Genomic DNA, 7,067 nt, shown 5'->3' with positions numbered 1-7,067 from the left:
GGGTGCTGCCAAAAAAGAAAGGGCTGGAATGTCACAACTTGCCTAAAGCTATAATGAATGTGGGCCACATATCTGTCATTGTCCATGCAGCAAGAACCTACTGTGTGCAGAAAGCAGGTCCAAGAGGGAAGGTCTGGGTGTGTGGGAGGGCCACCTTCTCAGGCACTTTGAAAAGGTGGCCTCGAGCACAGAACTAACTGGCTAGCCCAGGATCACCCCTTCAGGATGGGGAGTGAGAAGGGAATTAATAATCTGGCCCCTCCTTCCTCCCGCTCTCCCATTGTCTCCATCAGGGATTGGCTTCCCAGGGTGCGGAACAGGGTACACAAGGGTGGGGCATGGCAACTGGAAAATCAGCAGCACCAGCTCTTTATTTCTGTGCAATATAAAGTGCTAAAGTCCAAGATGATTCGGGCTCGTGAGTCAAGGAGTCAAAAGAAAGATTTCTTGGACTGTCAAGGTCTGGCAGTAGTGCTCTTTTATTCAGAGAATAGCATGGAGTAGCATGGGGACAGACCCATGGGCAGTAAGAGCTGCAAACATGGGTTGAGGGTAGGGCCAAATTTAAGGCATAGGTATGTAAGTTCTCTTTACAAGACAAAGGAAAGATTATGTAAAAAGTCATTAAAATGGTATCAGTGCAGCTGGGGTCTGTTATTGGGTGGTCCTGTAACTTTGGCTAGCAATCAGATGGGATTAAGTCAGGACGTCTTATGCTTCCCGGAGGATGATATAGATCAGTATGTAGGGCAGGACGCCTTGATCCTCATCACAAGGGACAAGCAGTCAGAAGGTGGCTTCAGTTTTTAATTGGAAAAGCCACTTTTTCCTCAGTTGTATCCTACACTTTGAGTGGGGCTTCTCTGAGTGTAGAACAACATCCATAACCCAGGAAGAAAAGGAACTGAAGATCACAAATCCCTGGGCCTAATCCTACCTGGGGAGGGAGTCCATTTGTTTAGGCCAATATTCCAAACTCTTCAAGCAAGTCATCTGCAAAGGGACCCCCTTCTACCACTTTGAAGATAAGATCGAGTTCTCTAGGTCGATCAGATGATCCTGAGGAATCAAGAGCTCTGGGGGTGGGGATGAGAAGCCTGCTGGTTGTTTTGTTCTGACACAGCCATGGGTCACACGTTCTCCCACAAGCTTTGGGGTGGCCCCGCCACGAGCCCTTCCTCCCCCTCCACCGGTGACGATGATGCAGGAGATTTTGGAAAGGAGCTCATGGAACGCTCGACCAGTGGTTCATCCTGGGGAACTTCTCAGGCATTGTCTGGGTGGAACATTAAGAGCTGGCTGGAGACCTGACTGAGAAGCCTAGACATTCACTCCTCAGGCTCTGCCTGCAACACTCCGGTGAGTTCAGGCTAGAATATGATGAATATACTACCTGATGGGTGTCTTTAGGAGGGACAGAGAAAGAAAGAAAGTCGGTGAGACTCGTGGTCTAATGTTGTGAAATGCAACATACATGGAATTCTACTCTCTCCCCAAATCTCACTAGAGAAACAGCAAAGAGATTATAAAAAAGGGCCAAACCCCCCAAAGACAAAGAAAGCAGAAGAGAGAGTAGCAGGCTTGAGATAGCAATAAAATTACGGAGGATGGAAGGTGACCTTATAGACCAGAGAAAGTGGAAACCTAAGTTGGCTGGGGGTGGGGGTGTATGTGTGTGTGTGTCTGTATAGCTCAAAGGATTTACTTTGTGCCAGGCACTAGTCTAAGTGTTGAAGGTGTATTAACTCATGTAATCCCCCAACAATGCAAGAGTTCGTACCCTGATTTTGGAGATGAGGCACAAAGAGGTTAAATAACTTGCCCCAGGTCATGCAGCAGAATTTGACCCTCTGCAGAGATGTGGCCCCAAGACCACACTTTGTACAGCCTCCCAGTAGATAAGCAAGCCCTTCTGCACCAAACCCCAGGAGACTTTGGGACTTGGAATATCAGGGAACTTCAAAGTGGGGCTGAAAACAGAATTGGTGGAAAGTCTGTACAAAGAGACAGACCCACAGGCCTCACTATTGTATTCAACTACCCCTCTGCTGCTCAGTAGAGTCCTGTTGGTTTAGGCTCTGGAGGCGTTAGTCAGTTGAGGATGAGGTGAGACATCTATGGAAAGAAGAGAATTCAGTGGACGTTTGTGAACTGACCGATGAGGCTGCTCAGCCCCTTCCCCATTCAGCTCCCACGTGCTGCAGTGAGGTTTACACACCCCACGCCGGGTCTGGGAGCTCCTCTCTAGGAATTCTGACAGGCTGGAGAGAAGGCAAATGATGTTGACATTTGAAGGTCCTCTGATGAAATAGTTGGCTCACCAGTTGATAAGTCCTGCCCATGTCCCTAGGACTTACACAAGCTTCTAGCAGCTTTTTGGTATCTTTCTCTTTTTTCCACCTACCTTTTTATTATGGAAAAATGTAAACATACAGAAAAATTGAAAAGACAGTATAATGAACACCCAAAAACCCACCTCTTGAGTTCTGCAATTGTTAACATCTTAACATATTTGTTTTATCTTTAGATATATATGTGTGTCCATATATTTTTTCTGTACATTTGAAAATGAGTTGCAGACATGATATTTCACCCCTACATATTTCAGTATCTCCAAAGAATAAGGATATTATCAGACGTAACTCAAATCCATTATCACACCTAAGAAAATTTAAAATAATTCCCTAGCATATTCTAATATTCAATCCATATTCAAATTTCCCCCATTGTCCCTAGAATGTCATTGCATTTGGTTATTATTTCTCTTTACTCTCCTTCCTAGAACAGTCGCCCTTCCTTTTGTTTGCCCCATATTGTTGACATTTTGAAGGGACCAGGCCATTTAACCGAAGGAAGATTTCACATCTGATTTGTCTAATTGTTTGCTTGTGGTGTCATTTAACTTGTCCCTGTATCTCTTGTGAATCCTGCCAACTGGAAGTCAGACCTAAAGGCACGACGGGATGCAGATCAGACTGTTTTGGCAACACACGTGGGTGAAGTTCTCTACTCCACTCTGCGTCACATCAGGGGACGTCTGCGTATCTCACTGGCAGTGGAGCGAAGTCTGACCCCTCGGCAAAGGCAGTGACGGCCACATCTGTCTCCCTGCTAAAGGTCCACTCTTTCCCTCACAAGGGCCCGTGGGTAACAGCAGGCACAGTGTGAACACCCTGCGCAAGGCATTACTCAGATGTGAACAGGCGACAAAGGATGACAGGACCTCCGAGAAAAAGCCTCCAACACGAAAGAGCCAAAAACAAACAGGAAAAAAGCAACTCAGATGAAAGAAAGACCAGTGCAGGAAGCGAAAGAACACTTCCTCCAACTGATAAGTGTTCTCAGAAACAAGAGAAGACAGCACAGCCATGAGGCAAGATCGCTATAAAACATATTTAGAAAACAAGAAAGAGCTCTTGGAAATCTACACTGAAAAATCCAATATGAACTTGGGAGATAAAGCAGACACAAAAATCTCCTAAAAAGTAGAACAAAGATAAAGCATGAAAAATAGGAAATTAAAACAGAAGAAAACTTGAAGATTAGTCCAAAAGTTGGCATCAGAATAATGGGCGTTCTAGAAATAGGAGAGGAGTAGAGGGAGGTGAATTCTCAGATAAATAAAACACAAACATTTCCCAGAACACATGAATTTCCAGCTTGAAAGGGTCTGTGAAATGCCCAATACAAACATATTTTTTTATGAAGATAAACACAAAAACACAATATTATGAAATTTCAGAACATCCTAAAAGAGAAAACAGGTCATATATAAAAGATCAAGAATCAGAGTGGCGGGGCTGGCTGGGTGGTGCAGCAGTTAAGTTCGCATGTTCCGCTTCGGTGGCCTGAATGTTTGGCAGCGCAGGGTTTGCTGGTTCGGATCCCAGATGCGGACCTACACACTGCTTGTCAAGCCATGTCGTGGGCAGGCGTGGGCATATAAAGTAGAGGAAGATAAGCGTGGATGTTAGCTCAGGCAGGGCCAGTCTTCCTCAGTAAAAAGAGGAGGAATGGCAGCAGATGTTAGCTCACAGCTAATCTTCCTCAAAAAAAAAAAAAAAAAGAATCAGAATGGCATTAAACTTCTTTTTTTTTTTTTTCTGATTTTTTTTTTTTAAGATTTTATTTTTTCCTTTTTCTCCCCAAAGTCCCCCGTACATAGTTGTATATTCTTCGTTGTGGGTCCTTCTAGTTGTGGCATGTGGGACGCTGCCTCAGCATGGTCTGATGAGCAGTGCCATGTCCGCGCCCAGGATTAGAACCAACGAAACACTGGGCCGCCTGCAGCGGAGCACGCGAACTTAACCACTCGGCCACGGGGCCAGCCCCAGCTTCTTTTTTTTTTAAGATTGGCACCTCAGCTAACATCTCTTGCCAATCTTCTTCTTCTTCTTTTTCTTCTTCTTCTTCTCCCCAAAACCCCCCAGTACATAGTTGTATATTCTACTTGTGAGTGCCTCTGGTTGTGTTATGTGGGATGCTGCCTCAGCGTGGCCTGTTGAGCGGTGCCATGTCTGCGCCCAGGATCTGAACCAGTGAAACCCCTGGCTGCCGAAGCAGAGCGTGTGAACTTAACCACTCGGCCATGGGCTGGTCCCTAAACTTCTTAATAGCAATACTGAAGTCTAAAAGATAATGGAGCAAAGCCTTCAATTCTGAGGGTAATTTGAACAATGAAATTGTACTATGGCCCCTAGAACAAAATAAATATCTATAAGTCTATGCTGATATAAATAAATGAATGATAAATAAATGGAGAAGAGACAGCTCTACCCTACAAAAGAATTCCATTAATAAATGTAAGAGAAATGAGAAATAGAAAATTACCATTAAGAATATTACAGTGATAAGGGGCTGCCCCCGTGGCCCAGCGGTTAAGTTCGCACGCTCCGCTTCAGCAGCCCAGGGTTTTGCTGGTTCGGATCCTGGGCGCAGACATGGCACCGCTCATCAGGCCATGCTGAGGTGGCGTCCCATATAGCACAACAGAGGCACTCACAACTAGAGTATACAATTATGTACTGGGGGGCTTTGGGGAGAAGAAGAAGGGAAAAAAAAGAAAGAAGATTGGCAACAGATGCTAGCTCAGGTCCCAATCTTTAAAAAACAAAGAATATTGCAGTAATAATTGTAGGCAAGATTCACCAATGGATGCTAAAATTAGTGGGTAAAAGTTTGAGGATAAATAGGATATTTGCATAGTCTTAAAGTGTGTCTACCAATATATTTATTAATTAAAAAAGGAATAACGGGCTGGCTCCATGGCACAGCAGTTGGGTGTACACGTTCCAGTTCGGTGGCCTGAGGAGCTGTTCCAGATTGGAGGAGACTAAGAAGACTCAACAAGCAAACGTAACGTGGGAACCCTACTGCATCCTAGAAAACATTATTGGGAAACTGGTGAAATCCAAAGTCTGTAATTGAGTTAATGGTAGTTTACCAAAGTCAATTTCTTCATTGGATCCTTATATTATGGCTAAGTGAGATGTTAGCATTAGGGGAAGCTGGATAAAGGCATTAGATAGAACTCTGTAATGTTTTTGCAACTTTTCTATAAGTCTAAAATTATTTCAAAATAAAAAGGAAGGGGCCAGCTCCGTGGCCGAGTGGTTAAGTTCGCGCGTTCCGCTGCAGCAGCCCAGGATGCGGATCCTAGGCGTGGATATGGCACCGCCCGTCAGGCCACAGTGAGGCGGCATCCCACATCCCACAACTAGAAGGACCTGCAACTAAGATATACAACTGTGTACAGGGCGAGTTTGGGGGAGATAAAGCAGAAAAAAAAAAAAAAAAGATTGGCAACAGTTGTTAGCCCAGGTGCCAATCTTTAAAAAATAAATAAATAATAAAAATAAAAAGGCAAAAGAAAACCCTCTGAGAGAAAATTATTTCCAACCTAGAATTTTGTACCCAATCAAATTGTCAATCAATCGTGAAGATAAGAGTGATGACATTTTCAGACATGCATGAACTCGTGCACCTTTTATGAGAATAAAACAAAACAAAGACATGGGATGCAGGCAATATGGAATTAGACATGAGAGGGAAGCAAAGGCCTTTCCAGAACAAGAGCTATGCAGAGGCCTCCAGGACAACCTGTATAGATGGGAGCAAGAGGACGAATGGTTTCCAGAAGAAAGATGCCTCAAAAAAACAAAGAAACAAAACCAATAGTTTACCTTGTCTATTTGATTACATCAGTGACATTTTCAGTTTTCATAGTTTAGGGTTGTATTACTGATAAGTATGTAGAAAACTAAGCAAACAAATAGAAAAAAAAAAAAGGCAATTATCAGCTCCTGGGGAAACAAAAAGTTGCACAGAAAGGAAGTGTAATCAGAGTACACTAAATGGCTCAGCTGTGAACAACTTGTACATAGTCAGAATAATATAAACACTAAATATTCATTCCACCAAAATATCTAAATTGGGAAGATGGGTGAAGGGAAATACATATGTGAGGGGGAGCATGGGGGAGAGTGTAAGAGAGTTAAATTCTTGTCTTCCAAGGTGGGAAGAGCATAGGTTATGCATAAAGTTGAAAAATCAAGAAACAGCAATGCAAGCATGGAAAAACATGGAAAATGCCAGAAGACGCAGCTAAAACAGTAGCTTCTGGGGAAAAGGAATTAGAAGTTAGCAGGGGTGAGGCAGGAGACTGCTGTTTTCCATTACAAGCCTCTATTTTTACTTCACTTCTTAAACCAGATACCTGTATTCTTTTTATAAAAATAAAAACTACATGTTGAATAATAAATAAATAAGTTGAGAGCAACCAAAACACCGCTGGTAACCATGCTTACTTAATGGTGAGTTTAGGTGTACACAGTCAACCAGCGTGGGCTCGGTCAGGGTCTCCGCCCTGTCTGTCCGGTAGTCCCTCCTGTTCTGATTCTTGGGTAGAGCTGATCTTCACCTGACTGGGCCTCAGGGGCCCCCACTTCCTTGGTGCTTTCCTCGCCGTCCATTTGTCAGCACTTCAGGCGTGAAGTTCGCCTCCCTTAGCCACGGACAAGTTCTTTGGTTGCCACACTGCGCTTCTGCTGTCTGCTTTGGCCCTCTGC

The sequence above is a fragment of the Equus caballus genome, chromosome 17 (genome assembly GCF_041296265.1).
Source record: "Equus caballus isolate H_3958 breed thoroughbred chromosome 17, TB-T2T, whole genome shotgun sequence".
Taxonomy (NCBI): domain Eukaryota; kingdom Metazoa; phylum Chordata; class Mammalia; order Perissodactyla; family Equidae; genus Equus; species Equus caballus.
This window is presented reverse-complemented; position numbering follows the sequence as displayed.